We start from the raw sequence: 14,700 nt of genomic DNA on the forward strand, positions 1-14,700 counted from the left end.
CACCCTCTGCCCTAAGCCCCCCCCTTCACCTCTGCCCTGACTCCTACACCCCCCATCCTCTGCTCTGAGCCCCTTCTCACTTCTTTACACATTATTTCTTTACACATTAGCCACAGAAATAGCGTACATTTGCAAGATTACTTAGGGAAAAGATTATTAAAAACTCTAGTTGATTTTGAAATTTTCAAGGTAAAATCAGCACTTACGTACTGAAACAGCAAATTAAATCAAAAGGAAGGACATATAAGGCAGGGGTGTGAAAGTATAAACAGTTAACTGATAAGCCTGGGCTTTATTTGTTAATGTTCATGGATACTCGCAGGCTCTCACCCTGACACTGGGAAACCAGCTGCTGTATCAGAAGTTGCAGCATGAGGAAGCAGCCAGCAAGCCAGGAGTGGGGCAGCAGGTGGGAGCTGACTCCCAGCATGCACTGACTGCTACCCTGCGCTACAGGTGCAAGTAACCATGTAACCACTGAGATTTTAAACGGTTACACATTTACCCAATTACCTGCATGTTAACATCCCTAATATAAGGAGACCACAAAGCTGGAAAAGAAACTAAATTAAATAAACTGGATATTACTGCAATCTTGATTTAAAAGATTCTCATGAAGGGAGGAGAAACAAGAATATTTAAAAATACAGTGCACTTTTTCAGTATTCCCTTCATACAAGTATCAGTTTTTGAAGCATACGAAATTCCTCCTACAAAATCCAACCTTCTTGTACCGCTGGACTATGCAATTAGGGCACAGGGCCAAATTCTACTAGCATATTAAAATTAAATGTATAAATATCTATGGACAAAATTGTGGCTCACAGCCCTGCAGTTTGCTACCACAGACATGATTACTATCTTACAAATGTTATATTCTTTTTTTTAGCTTACAAACTAGATCAAGTAGCAGGAGAAAACAGATGGTAAAGCCTAAGATTCCCCCTCCGCCCTCCCCCCTCTCCCCCCCCGGTCCGGCTGCCATTTGAATGTACAACTCTCCTAAATTAAAAGGCACCCCCAAAAAAAGTGGAAAAAACGGATTTATGCTTCAGTACAATCATACATTCTACAGTTTTTCTTCAGGGATATAGTCCATCTGAGGTAAAATACTGCTCTCTCTCTCTCTATGTATGTATGTATGAGAGTTTTGTGCGTCTGTGTCTGTAAAGCAAGGTCAGGGTTTGATTGTGCCAGGAAAATGAGATATGCCTGGAATCTAACTGTCTTCCATAACATGGAAAGAGAGGGGGCTGATCGGAGGGACAACTATACTGCAGAGTGACCACTGGGGGCAGCAAGCACAGGGGACAGTTATAATGTATGGAGGAATGAGAGGAGAGAGCTGCACAAGGAAGAGGGTGGCTAGCCTGGGGCCTGAGCGCACCATCTTGCTGGCCACTGGCCAATGTAAAGAGCAACCAAATCCCTCTCCTGGCCCTCGGTTGCAGTGCCAGACCGGGGAAGGAGGGTGGGGGTGGAAAAACATGGACTAGCCCTGGGGAGGGTCAGCCTGTGCACTTCCCACTCCCACCCCAGGACCAGGAAGAAGCTGACAGGTAGAGTACGCAGCCCCCCGACCCGAGGGACAAGCCAGTGGGCAGAGTGCCCCCCCATCCCAGGGAAGAAGCCAGTAAGTGGGGTACACAGTCTCTTCTGTCCCACGTTGACCCTGAGGAGAAGCCCGTGGCAACTCCCACCTCCTTTTGAGCCCTCCACCCTCTCTCCTGAGCTCTCCCTCTTCCCAACCCTATCTCTGACTCATGCACTCACATCCCCTGCTCTGAGAGCCCCTCCTCACTTCTGCCCAAACTCCTGCACTCCCCATCCTCTTCCCTGAGCTCCTTCTCACCCCCAACCCTGACTTCCACTCTCCCCTACATATCTCCAGTCCCCTGACCTGAGCCCCTACTCAACCCCCTACCCTGATTCTGACACCACTTCATATCCCCAGCCCCCTGCCCTGAGCCCCCCCCCCACATCCTCAAGGCCTCGCCCTGACTCCTGTACACCTCCCCCCCGCCAGCCCCCTGCCCTGAAGGACTCGGGCAACACTGGGTAAGTCTTTTAGTTAAGAATATTTCACTTTAAAAGTAGTCAAAACAAGTTCTACATTATGAAACAAAAGAACTCTGCTTTGACACTAAAATTTATCTTAATTTGAAAGCAGTCTTCAGATTATAACTTGACTTTGAACATGGCATTAAGGCTATTATAGGAACATACAGAATTTTGCAATCATGTAAAAACTGTTTCAGGGTGGGAATATGACTGCCTTTCTTTATGGGAAGATCAACATCTACATCATGTTTTGTAGATTTCAAATTAAAAACCAGACTTTTTTTTTTGCCCTTGAAAGTAGCTGTGAACTTCTCAGTTTCACTCCTGGTTTGGTAATGAAGAGCTTGCAATTTTGCTCATCCACGGTTTAGTTACCCCAGAAACTTCCAGGTGCTTTAGTCCTGATTCTACATGAATTTTCACAAGTAAAATTAGGAGTAGAACTGTGGAAACAACTGATTTTTCTGTTTTCCAAACACTGAAATTGAATAAATTAAATCAACCAAAATACAGGGCTGGAACTGTTTGGTATCTTTTGTTTCCTAGTTTTGAAAATCAAAAAGCGGGGTTGGGACGTGGGGAATTGTTTTGGGTCTGCATTTAGAACTTTTTTTTAAATGAAAGCAAAAGAAATTTATGAAACCACTGTAGTACTGCCATTTTTTCCAGCTTTAGTTGGCATAAATTTAAAAAAGAAAAAAAGGGACATTAATCAGTTATAAAATATCCTACAATTAAATAGATAGGAAGGAAGGAAGGAAGGAAGGAAGGAAGGACGGACGGACGGACGGACGGACGGAAGGAAGGAACTCTTTTTTTGTAGATGTATTGGATATGCTATTTTTTGAACTGATTGTAAATTGGCATTGTCCTGGTTCAACGACGTCTTTATTTGTAATTTTTAAAGAGAATTTTATTCACTGACACATTATTCCTTTCTTTGTGATCTTCCATTATTGTGAGAGTATTTCTCTAAATCAAGGCTAAAAGAAAACATATCAGTGCAAAAAGAGTTCTAATTCATATTTCAGAAAATTATGGCAAAAAGCACAACCATCACCACTCCAGAAATAATCAAGGGTAAAATCTAAAAAAAAAAAGTGGAGTTAAATTCACCATTGGTATGAACTGGTACATCTCCACTGCCTCCACTAAAACTTCATGAATTCTTCTCCCTTCAAGCTGAACAACAACATGGTATGTAGAAATTTCCCTTTAGCATTACACTGAAGGCCACTTTCTCCTCTGAATCAGTTACATTTCCAGGATTTGTCTGCTCCCATACTGGTTGTGTATACAAGGGTAGTGATTCAGTGATAAAACACCTTACTCTTCTATAGTTGTTTTATAAATAAACATCACCAGGAACTTTTGGAAATGGAAAGTACAGTTTCTTAAATAGAATCCTATGTGAGTAAAAAAATATTGTATCTACATCTGCATCCGAAAAAATGAGCTGTGGATACCCACAACCACATCTGTGGATGCGGATACCCATGGATATAAAACACATATCAGCGGATTTGCAGAGCTCTATTCATAAATGCTTACATCTATTTTTAGTCCCTTACAGTGTAAATATTTAAAAAGCACTACAACTTAAACTTACAGTAATTAACATTCACCCTGCAACATCCAAAACTAAAGTTGGAATGAAAAGAAATTATTTGATCATTCATAGCATTGGTACAGAGTCATACATCAAGGTGATAATAGGGCATGTTTGATCGCTGTTGTAATGAATATTTTATGACTACTTTTACAACCATTAAAGAAACTTGATCACAAGTAACGTGTTTCAGTTTCAATCAAACCAAAAGGAAATAAGAGATTCTGCACTGAACAGACAGTGATGATAAAAATATGAGAACAATTTCATGTTCATTTTGATGTGGTTTAAACAGATTAACTGAAAAAATGAAAACCTTGGTTTATTATTATTATGGGTAGTAGTAGTGGCAACATTTGCATTATTATGGCACCTAGAAGCAATAATCATGGATCAAGATCCCATTGTACTAGGTTCTGTATACACAGAACAAGAAGAACAAAAAGAGTTTACAATCCAAGTATAAAACAACAGATAGATACAAACAGACCAAAAAGGGAGTCCAGGAAAAAATGACACAGTATTGGTCAGCATGATAGGCAGTGGCCTCAGATCACCAACAGCCTGACCACAGTCAATCTTTTTTTAGGCATTTCTGCAGCACACACATTTGGGGTGGGATTTGAAGGGACAAAAGGAGATAACTCTGCAAATGTTTGCAAGGAGCTGCTCCTAAGCATGCGAGGCAGCATTTGGAGAAAGCATGCAGGTGCTTGTTTGAAAATTAAACAAGTGCGCAAAGGAGAGAAGACAAGAGATAGGAGTCTATCTCTAGCTACTGAATGAGAGATAATAGGCAGTGTGGGGAACATATCATAAAAGGCCTTTGAAGTGAAGACAGTAACTTGTATTTGATGCAACAAAGAGGAGGAAGCCAGTGGAAGGTTGCAAAGTAAGTGGTGGGACAGTCAAAGGACAGGCTAGGAAAATTATCTCTGCAGCAACTTTCTGAACTGATTATGAGTGGGACAAGACTGCAATTTCTGAGCCTGGGCTGCTGGACAGAGATAAAGCTCTCTCACTGAGACAGGTTGAGATTTTAGTGTGGACCGAAAGAGATAGGTTTGGAGTCTGGAGTAGACACACAGATCTGTGATTTGTCTGCATAAACATGGTGGCACATGGGCAACTCACCACAGTGACACTTCCTGTTGGCCATTCTGGGGATAAGCTGTGCCAGTTGCTGAACCCTCTTTAAATGGTGCCTTTGTCATTATTCTCTCATCCTGTGAACCCGCTTCAATCTAGGAACCACAGTGGCCTCTTCATGGCTCAGATCTCCAGCCAGGTCACAATCCATGTTTCCCTTTTCCAGGGTTAACCCAAAGTCTTTCTATGCAAACAGTCTCAGGCAGGCTTCTTCTGTGGTGCCACTCAGAGTTTCCTTTAATCAACTCTGCTCCCTGGCTACTCCTTACTTGGCTCAGTTGGCCACTTTCCAGTGTGGAGTAAACGACTCATCACAGAGGATAGTTGAATTTGTGTTGAATGAAATTACCCAGAAACATGGTGTAGTGGGAGGTGAAATAGGCACCAAGGACAGAGCTCCCCCACAGAAAGTTACAGAAGAAACTATAAGAATCCTCCAAAAGACATGCTGAAGAAGTGACTGAAGGAGTGAAAGGGGCACAAAATTTCAAGAAGAATATGGTTCACTGTCCGAGAGGCAGCTGGGAGAATGAGGCTGGAGAGGATGAGGATGGAGTAGTGGTTCTGAGACGTGACTAAGAAAAGGTCTTAAGAGACTGTCCCAAGAGCAATTGCAGTGGCATGTAAAGGGCAGAAGCCAAACTGGATGGAGAGGGTTTAGAATGGTACTGGAGAAGAAGAATTCTAGACAGAGATTCTAGAATGTTCAAAGATATGAGATATTAAAAAGAAAAGGAAGATAAATTAAGAAGAGAGATAAGTAAGGCAAAAGAGTGGGTTTGTTTTAAGATGGGTAAGCTAAAACATGTTTGTATCATGAGGGGAAAGAGCTAGAGAAGAGTGAGAGGTTAAATAAAAGAGCAAAGGCAGGGATGAGATAAGAGTGGGTGTAAGACACAAAGTTGGGTGGGGTCATGGAGGTAAATGTGTGGTTAGATTAAAAAGCAGTGAAGAAACTTCTGCATCTGTGACAGGAAAAATGGAGGAGCAAGATATAGGAGGGGAAGAAAAGACAATATGAAGGGAAGAGGAGATTTGGATAAAACTTGTGAGAAATTGTGCAGAAAAGAAAGATAGTGGTCAGATCTTAACTATCAACTAGACTGCAAGATCTGCAGGGCAGAGAATGGATTTTACTGCATACATATATGGAGGATTATAAACATAATGGGGCCTCAATCCCGATTAAGTCATCTGGAAGCTACTGTAATTTACAGAACTTCTGCTTCTTTAAGAAATATCTATATTACAGTTTTTTAAAACAGATCATGCAGAAAAAACGATCTACGCAGTTTCCCATTTAGTATTAGTTTTGGTAGCATATATAACTGCCTAATGTGGTCTTCTGCTTTTTATGCAAATTTATCTTACACACTAGCAAAAGATATTGGACACAAGTCATGAGGAAATTAGATATCCAAATAACTTCCTTGAGAGTTTAGAGGCTTGACATATCTGAGCTGCCAGTATGAAAAAAGAGATTGTTAGATTTCTTGAATTTGCGTCACACTTACAATTTCTAAGTTTCTTTTAGTAGGGATGCAAGCAATTAGTTGACTACTCAACTAGTCGCTCCCCCCTGTATCAGAGGTACCAAGGAGGTGAGCAGGAGCCAGCTTTAAGGAGAGCTGGCTTAAAAGCCAGTTCCCCCTAGCACCATCTCTGCAGAGGGAACAAGGGTGGCAGAGGAGCAGCGGGGAAACAGCGCAAGTGGGGACCGAAGTAGTTCCTGTTTGTGTGGGGTCCTGACTGCTGCGCCTCTCCCTTTGAAATGTACAAGAGCCACCTGCAAGCAGATCTTGAACATTTCAAAGGAAGAGGTGCAGGAGGATAGGGAGCACCCCCCTTATCAAGTAATCCATCAACCACTTGATTAGCTGATTAATCGAAATGTAACATCCCAATCTTATAGAAAATGAAATCTTTGAGCTAACATCCAATTTCAGGAAATAAGGTATACAGAAATTTATTTATTTATAGAAAAATGAAAGGTTGCACAGCAAGTACAAAGGAAGTCCAAATGAATACAAAAAGAGAGCAAACAAATGTCTGAATTAACATCAAGGGCAGGACAGAATGAGGAACAGTAATGACATAAGCTTCTTCATCTGAAATGGCTTCACAGTCAGAAAGTCAAAAGAGAAATGACAAAAGCAAACAAACTGCCAATGTCATTTGTAAGGAAAATGAAGAGGACCCAATTCTGCTCTCTCAGTTAAACTCCTGTTAATTCAGAGAAACTTCAATGACATGAATAGAGCTACTCTGGACATACAGTAATGTAAATGATGGCACATTTTGGCTCAGAATTTTTATTTATTTTTTTTTTTTTTACACAGACATGCTGGAATATATGCATAGAATATATTATATTTACAGCTGCAACCAGTATTCTATTTTAAGCCCTCTTTTTGATCCTCCTTTGTGCTGAAAAAAATACTCTCTTTTAAGTTGGACAAATCTCATACTTCATCTCACAATAAAGGGGATGATTTTATTTTATTAAATTGGAAGGAAATTTGCCAAGCTATTTTTCAATTATAAAATACTAAAATGTTAATGTGTTTCTAACTTTTTTGTGGAATTTGAAGAGATTTATATTTCACCTGTTATAATTGAGTGACTGCCAGACTGAAGAGACATTTCACTAACAGGTCGAAAGATCATTATTAGCATCATATTTGAGTAATGGACTCTGTAAATGAGTGTTAGCAAAGGCATTCATGAACATTGCAAATTAAGATTCACATATCTCAAGAAGACAATGAAAAATTAAGGGTTTTTTTTTGGTCTGGGCCAAATAAAACAGGTATATTTTAGGGAGCACATTCATGACAGACAGCTGTGCATCAAACTGATGAGGGTATTCAGCACTATGCCACATGTAGAACTGTAGTGAAGTCCTCAGCCAGGCCCTTGGACTGGGGCACCTTCTGGTCACGAATCAGCCAGAGAAGCTTCTGGTGTAGCCACTCTGGTGTAGCCACCCGTGCTTTTATTGTTAGTCCACACCACCTTCTATGTACAAAGCTTACAGTCAAGTCAGCCATCTTCTCCATCTGCCTGGGAGCACACTCAGCCACACCCTGGCTCCTTGCCCCTCCTGGCTTCCTTTCTCTGCCTTATACAACTCTCTCCCAGTGAGGCCCAGAGATGCTTCTAATAGCCCTTCAGGCCTGGGATTGCTCATCTGTTTCCCCTCAGCCTCTTTAGCCTGGCAGAGCTCTGGCTTAGCAAGCAGTCTGTCACATTAACCCTAGAAACCACTGCCCTCTTTTCCCCCCATATCTAGTGTCCCCAAGGAGACCTTAAATTGCAGTTTGTAAAATGGCTCGTGCATGCATAAATGACTGATCTAGAAACACAACAATGAAGTGGTCTGCCTGGTATCCATGGCCAGTCTCTACTCAACCCTAAATAGGTTCACAATGGCGATCATCTGCATTTCCTTCCAAAGCATGAATAGTCCCACTCAAACCTACCCATCCCATTTCCATGAGGCTCTATGATGTGACAGTCTCCAGAATCCCAATAGAACTATTGATTGGCTTAACAGTGTTAAAACCAAATAGAACTAGTTACTAGGCTGTCATTCAGCTCCTGCTTTCTGTTGCTAACATGAATACTTTGGATTTTACAGCAATTACATGAAAATGTGTTCTGCCTTTTCTGTTGCCATTCTTATCTGTTTGTCATTATCTATTCCTGGCTGTACATAAACCTCCCTGAGTGTTTTGGGATGGGGTGCATTCCATGATTTTTATGATTTTTTTTGGTGTAGCCTGTTCTTTCCTTCCCCCCCCCCCCCCCACACACACACACTATTGTGCATTAATTAGAATAGTCAGGCATGGAAATATACAGTCACAGAAACACTAAAGCAACCTTTTATGGTACTTTATCAACCAGTGTGTCTGCAGATATGACAGTGGTGACTCTGAGAATTACTGATATTTGTGGAATAGAACAGTTATTTTTTCTTTATTTCATTATCTCTCATCAGGAAATAACAACCAAAATTCTGACTGAGTTTGAATTTCTGCTGAATAAAAATGCGCCAAATCAACAATTAAAATGTTAGACTGCCATGTATAATGTCAAGTAAAACAATACATTCTTTCTGTCATGTTTATTTTCTGACACACTTAATAAAACCTACTCGAATAAAGGTTTTTCTACTTATGACAAAAAAAAAAAAATATGTAAATGGAACATGTTATTTATGTACATTTTTTGCTACGGAGTGAATCAAGCCTATTAAACATAGTTTCAGATTCATCCTCTATCTCGGGATTGTAACTGCAATAGCCTCAGAAAGTTTTAAATTGTCTTTTTCAGCTCTAACTACAATTATATTGATAAATATATATAAGAAGATGAAATTAATTTCAAATATAGAAGCCTTTGAGCATTCTGTGTCTGTGGCACTTTCTTATTTTACTTCATGACGGGGTGGGAATTCACAATATTTTAAATTTGACTAATTAGTAATTGGGCCAGTGACATTGATTCAGTGCAGTTCTTCTAAGAAACATAATCGCATCAGGAAAAATCTGAAGCTGAATGTGCAGGAAATTGGCCATGCAACCCCCATTAATGGTAGGAAATGTTTCCAATTCCCAGTGCATTAGGCCAGAGTATTAAAAATTCACAATACTCCTGGGAGAATTCTGTACCAAAAATTAAAAATTCTGCACACAATATTTTAAAATTCTGCAAATTTTATTTGTCAAAATAATACTCCATAATCATGCGAGTTTCAATTATTTTGATAAATTATTTCAAAAGAACTGTCAGCATGGATATCGATAACCATATGGACACACTCAAAAATTCTCACAGAAGTAAAAAGTTGTAGAAACCCCTATGGCAATCATTTCCTATTTCTCTGACTCCCTATCTCACCCCCAAGCTCATCCAGTAAGCCTGACAACCACAGCTCCTCCCCTGCAACCACCAAAACACTTAACCCCCCTCCTGTCTAGAGCCATGCTACAGGAACTCCCTTGCCCATACATTTGTCCCCTTGCCCTCCAGGATACAGAGGAAGAAACAGCCTGATGCTTGGTCCCAGGCTTGCATGGAGTTTCCTGCATGTTGAGCAATCCTTCCCTCAGGGCAGGTAACTGCAACTGCCATGCACCCTCTAGCTTCCTTTTCCTCCCCCTCAGAAATGTCTTTTATGTGCAAGCTGGGTTCTGCTGAGACCAGTAGCCCCTAGTGGTCTCTGGCAGTACTGTAGCCCATTTCTGTGGAGAAAAAAAATCTGCATGCACAACATTAATTTCTGCAAAATTCTGCACTGCGCAGTGGTACAAAATTGCCCCAGGAATATCATTCTAACAAAGAGGAGCAAAACTCACCTATGGTTCCACTCTACTAAATAAAGTGCAGTTACATCAAGTATCAAGATAGCCATAGGACTATTCTATGTTGAACTGGTGCTTTTAAATAAAGCCATAGCCTAGTATCTCCATTCATTATAGTGAATTCAAAAAGCCACAAATGTAATTCACAATATGCATATTCCATCACTGGGTTTGCAGCAATTAAGACAAGTCACACTCATGACATTTTTGTGGTTTTGTCTGAGTTCAATGGAACTAGATTACATTAACAAAATTATTCATATACGTAAGTGCTTTTCAGTAACCTCACTATTCTCATTCTGTGCCTTTTTTCCTTGACAGCACCTGACTTTCTCATAATATGTTTGAATATTCATTAAAGACAGTGTAAATAATCTACTCAGCTCTTTTTGGGAGGCTACGGGATAGTGTCCTAATCAAGGGAAATTGGAGATAATATGACAAAAGGGAATAAATTGGTGAAAATGAAAGGTTTGAAGTGTATTGTTAACATTTTCAGGAGAAGAAAGGGACTTCTAAAACATAAATGCATTAAATGTAATCTGTTCTACCTGTCCCATCTGAAAAGACTATTTTGACAGACAATAATTTTAACATTTGTAGTGTTGTAGCCATGCTGGACCCAGGAACTAAGACAGACAAGGTAAGTAAGGTAATATTTTTATTGGACCATTTTTTGTTGGTCGAAGGTGCAAGTGTCTTGTTAAGAACTCCGAGTTGGTCAAAAGTATACTAGCAACCCAAGTTGGTCCAATAAAAGATACTACACCATCTACGTTGTCTCTTTCAATCAATTACATGTCTTCCTTAGCATGGTGTTTTCAGAATATACACTGATGAGCTATTCCTGTTATACCATAATATACTGTACATCTTCACCACAGCATGTGGAACACTGACAAGCCAAAGGAAAATAGCATATCACACTTGGTTCCACTGTTTCTCAGTTCTGAAGTTTTTAAAAATGATAACAATATAAACCTCCATATTCAGTTTATAAAATTTTCCTCTCTTCCCGTTACCTGAGAGAAATAACAAGTACACAATGTATATTCAGCAACTGACTGCCAGAAAGCAACTGCAAAATTGTTTTCTAAAAGGGCACATTTGCAAAAGGTTATAGAGTGATCAGCAATTATTAGTGGAAATCTCAGAAATATTTTGAAGAAGGCATTCCAGCACAAGAAATTGAAGGTATTTCAGTGCAAGGCCTGAGAACCACAGACATGAAATCTCTCAGAGATTCTTCCTAATTGTTTCCATCAAATGGTCCTGTTAAGAACATAAGAACAACCATACTGGATCAGACCAAAGGTCCAGTATCCTATCTTCCGACAGTGGGCAATACCAGATGCCACAGAGGGAGGGAACACAACAGGTAATCACAAAGGGTACGTCTAAACTACATGGCTCTGTCAACGGAGCCATGTAAATTTATTTGTTTGGCAAAGGGAAATGAAGCCACGATTTAAATAATAGCAGCTTCATTTAAATTTAAATGGCTGCCCCGCTCTGCCGATCAGCTGTTTGTCGGCATATCGGGGCAATCTGGACGCTCCCCTGTCGACATGAAAGCCCCTTATCGACCTCCCTGGTAAACCTCATCCTATGAGGCATTCAGGTTGGCATGCTGCCCCGCTCTGCCCCGCTCTGCCGATCAGCTGTTTGTTGGCTCAGCATGGCAGCCATTTAAATTTAAATGAAGCCGCAATTATTTAAATCGCGGCTTCATTTCCCTCTGCCGATCAGCCTAATCCACATGGCTCCATCGATGGAGCCATGTAGTTTAGACACACCGTAAGGGTATGTCTACACTACCCTCCAAGTTCGAACTAGGAGGGTAATGTAGGCATACTGCACTTGCAAATGAAGCCCAGGATTTGAATTTCCCGGGCTTCATTTGCATAAGCCAGGCGCCGCCATTTTTAAATCCCTGCTCGTTCGAACCCCATGCTGCGCGGCTACATGCGGCACGGACTAGGTAGTTCGGACTAGGCTTCCTAGTCCGAACTACCGTTACTCCTCATGGAACAAAGCCCGGGAAATTCAAATCCCGGGCTTCATTTGCAAGTGCGGTATGCCTACATTACCCTCCTAGTTCGAACTAGGAGGGTAGTGCAGACATACCCTAAGTGAGCCATCCCCTGATGCCCATTCTCAGTTTCTGACAAACAGAGGCTAGGGACACCATTCCTACACATCCTGGCTAATAGCCATTGATGGACTTATCTTCCATGAATGTATCTAATTCTTTTTGGAATCCTGTTAAAGTGCTGCATCCTCTGGCAAGGAATTCCCCAGTACGTTGTGTGAAGAAATACTTTCTTTTGTTTGTTTTAAACCCGCTAACAATTAATTTCATTTGGTGAACCCTAGTTCTTATGTTATGGGAACAAGTAAATACAGGCAGTTCCCGGGTTATGTACAAGATAGGGACTGTAGGTTTGTTCTTAAGTTGAATTTGTATGTAAGTCGGAACTGGCGTCCAGATTCAGCCGCTGCTGAAACTGACCAGCGGCTGACTACAGGAAGCCGGAGGCAGAACTGCTCTGCCCTGGGCTTCCTGGAATCAGCCGCTGATCAGTTTCAACAGCGGCTGAATTTGGACGCCTGGGACAGAGCAGCTGGGTCACTGCCGGGTAAGTCCCCGCAGCTCCGCACCTCAGCGCTGCGGGGATCAACCCGGCAGCACCCCAGCTGCTCTACCCCAGGTGTCCCCAAGTCAGCTGCTGCTGAAACTGATCAGCGGCTGATTCCAGGAAGCAGGGGCAGAGCAACTCTGCCTTGGGCTTCCTGTAGTCAGCCGCTGGTCAGTTTCAGCAGCGGCTGACTTGGGGACGCCTGGGGCAGAGCAACTGGGGTGCTGCCGGGTTGGTCCAGTAGCGCCGTGGAGCGGCGCTGCGGGACCAACCCGGCAGCGCCCCAGCTGCTCTACCCCAGGCGTTGTCGGCGAGAAAAGCCTGGTCTGCTGGGGGAAGGGGGGCGGGGCGCACTAGCTGCGCCCCTCCCCCCACCAGCAGACCAGGGAGACACGAGTGGCGAGACCGCCGAAACGCGCCGCGATCCCTCCCGCATCCTCCGCAGCTTTGCTCCGTGTCTCCCTGGTCTGCTGGGGGGGAGGAGTTCCCCCCAGCAGACCAGAGAGACACGGAGCACGCGGGCAGCGGGACAGCCCAGACGTCCTCCGGGGCGAGAAAAGCTGCTCCACGTGTCCCTGGTCTGCTTGGGGGGGGAGAGCCCCCCCAGCAGACCACGGAGGCGTGGAGCAAAGCCGCAGAGCACGCGGGCAGCGGGACAGCCCAGATGCGCCAGACTCCCCCCCAGCAGACCAGGGAGACGCGGAGCAGCTTTTCTTGCCCCGGAGGATGCGGGCGGTGGGACCGCGGCACATCTGGGCGTCCCGCCGCTCCCGTTCTCAGGGGCGAGAAAAGCCCCGTTCATAACTGCGGATCCGACATAAGTCGGATCCGCGTAACTCGGGGACTGCCTGTACCTTTTCCTCATTCACTTTCTCCATAGCTGTCATGAGTGTATAGATTTCTATCATATCCCATCTTAATCTCCTCTTTTCTAAGTTGAGAAGTCCCAGTCTTTTTAATTTCTCTTCATATGGCACTTTTTCCAATCCCCTAATCATTTTTGTTGCCCTTTTCTGAACCTTTTCCAAAGCCAATATATCTTTTTTAAGATGAGGCAATCACATCTGTATGCATTATTTAAGATGTGGGTGTACCATGGATTTATACAGAGGAAATAAGATATTCTCTCTTATTCTCTATCCCTTTTTTAATGATTCTTAACATTGTTTGCTTTTTTGACTGCTCCTGCACCTTGAGTGGATGTTTTCATGTTCCACTTGTTATTGCTCACTTACTCACGAGAGCTCACATTAGTCTGAAACTGCCCAGATCATTTCTTTTTGTAAGGTGTATAGTACTGATAATGATTTGTTCTGTACCTGCTCAATGTCTATTGGTTGCTGAAGATTTAAACCTATGTTAACGAAAGGCTAGAAAGTATACTTTTTTTTGGACTTCATAAGAAAGTGCCAACCACTATAACTTCTACTGATTGTCTCTGTTGTTGTATTTGTAGTTTCTACCACAGTAAACTATGTATTGGTAAATGTAAATATGGTATGCATTCAATCTAACCACATAAAAAAACCTCTGTCCATAGAATATATTGAGATTACACCTTTTTGATTTTTGTTATAAAACACTAGAATTATCAGAGTTTTTAAATCAAATTTTCAGTGGAGATTCCCATTACTGATTTATTTACACCATTGTCAATATTGTAATAAACCATAAGCTAAAGTGACTGAGACTTAATATTAAATGAAGAATTTTAAAGGCTATTATTAAAGTAATTTTATGGCACTTAAGTTCTACTATAATCTCTAATGTTCTAGACCATTCATAATAAAGCACTCAGATAGCATTAGAATTAAGTAAATAACTCATATCACAACTCTAAAGGCAGAAATCTTTGACAATTCAAACATCCCTT

At 41.9% G+C, this 14,700-nt stretch overlaps 1 protein-coding gene across 2 annotated transcripts in view; it reads right to left on the minus strand.

The window, feature by feature from the left end:
* The window catches only part of KCNN2 (potassium calcium-activated channel subfamily N member 2), a 124,255-nt gene that overhangs the window by 85,603 nt on the left and 23,952 nt on the right, over positions 1-14,700 (minus strand). The window lies entirely within an intron of this gene.

Source organism: Pelodiscus sinensis, chromosome 6, assembly GCF_052426305.1.
Source record: "Pelodiscus sinensis isolate ZL-2025 chromosome 6, ASM5242630v1, whole genome shotgun sequence".
In the NCBI taxonomy this organism is placed as follows: domain Eukaryota; kingdom Metazoa; phylum Chordata; order Testudines; family Trionychidae; genus Pelodiscus; species Pelodiscus sinensis.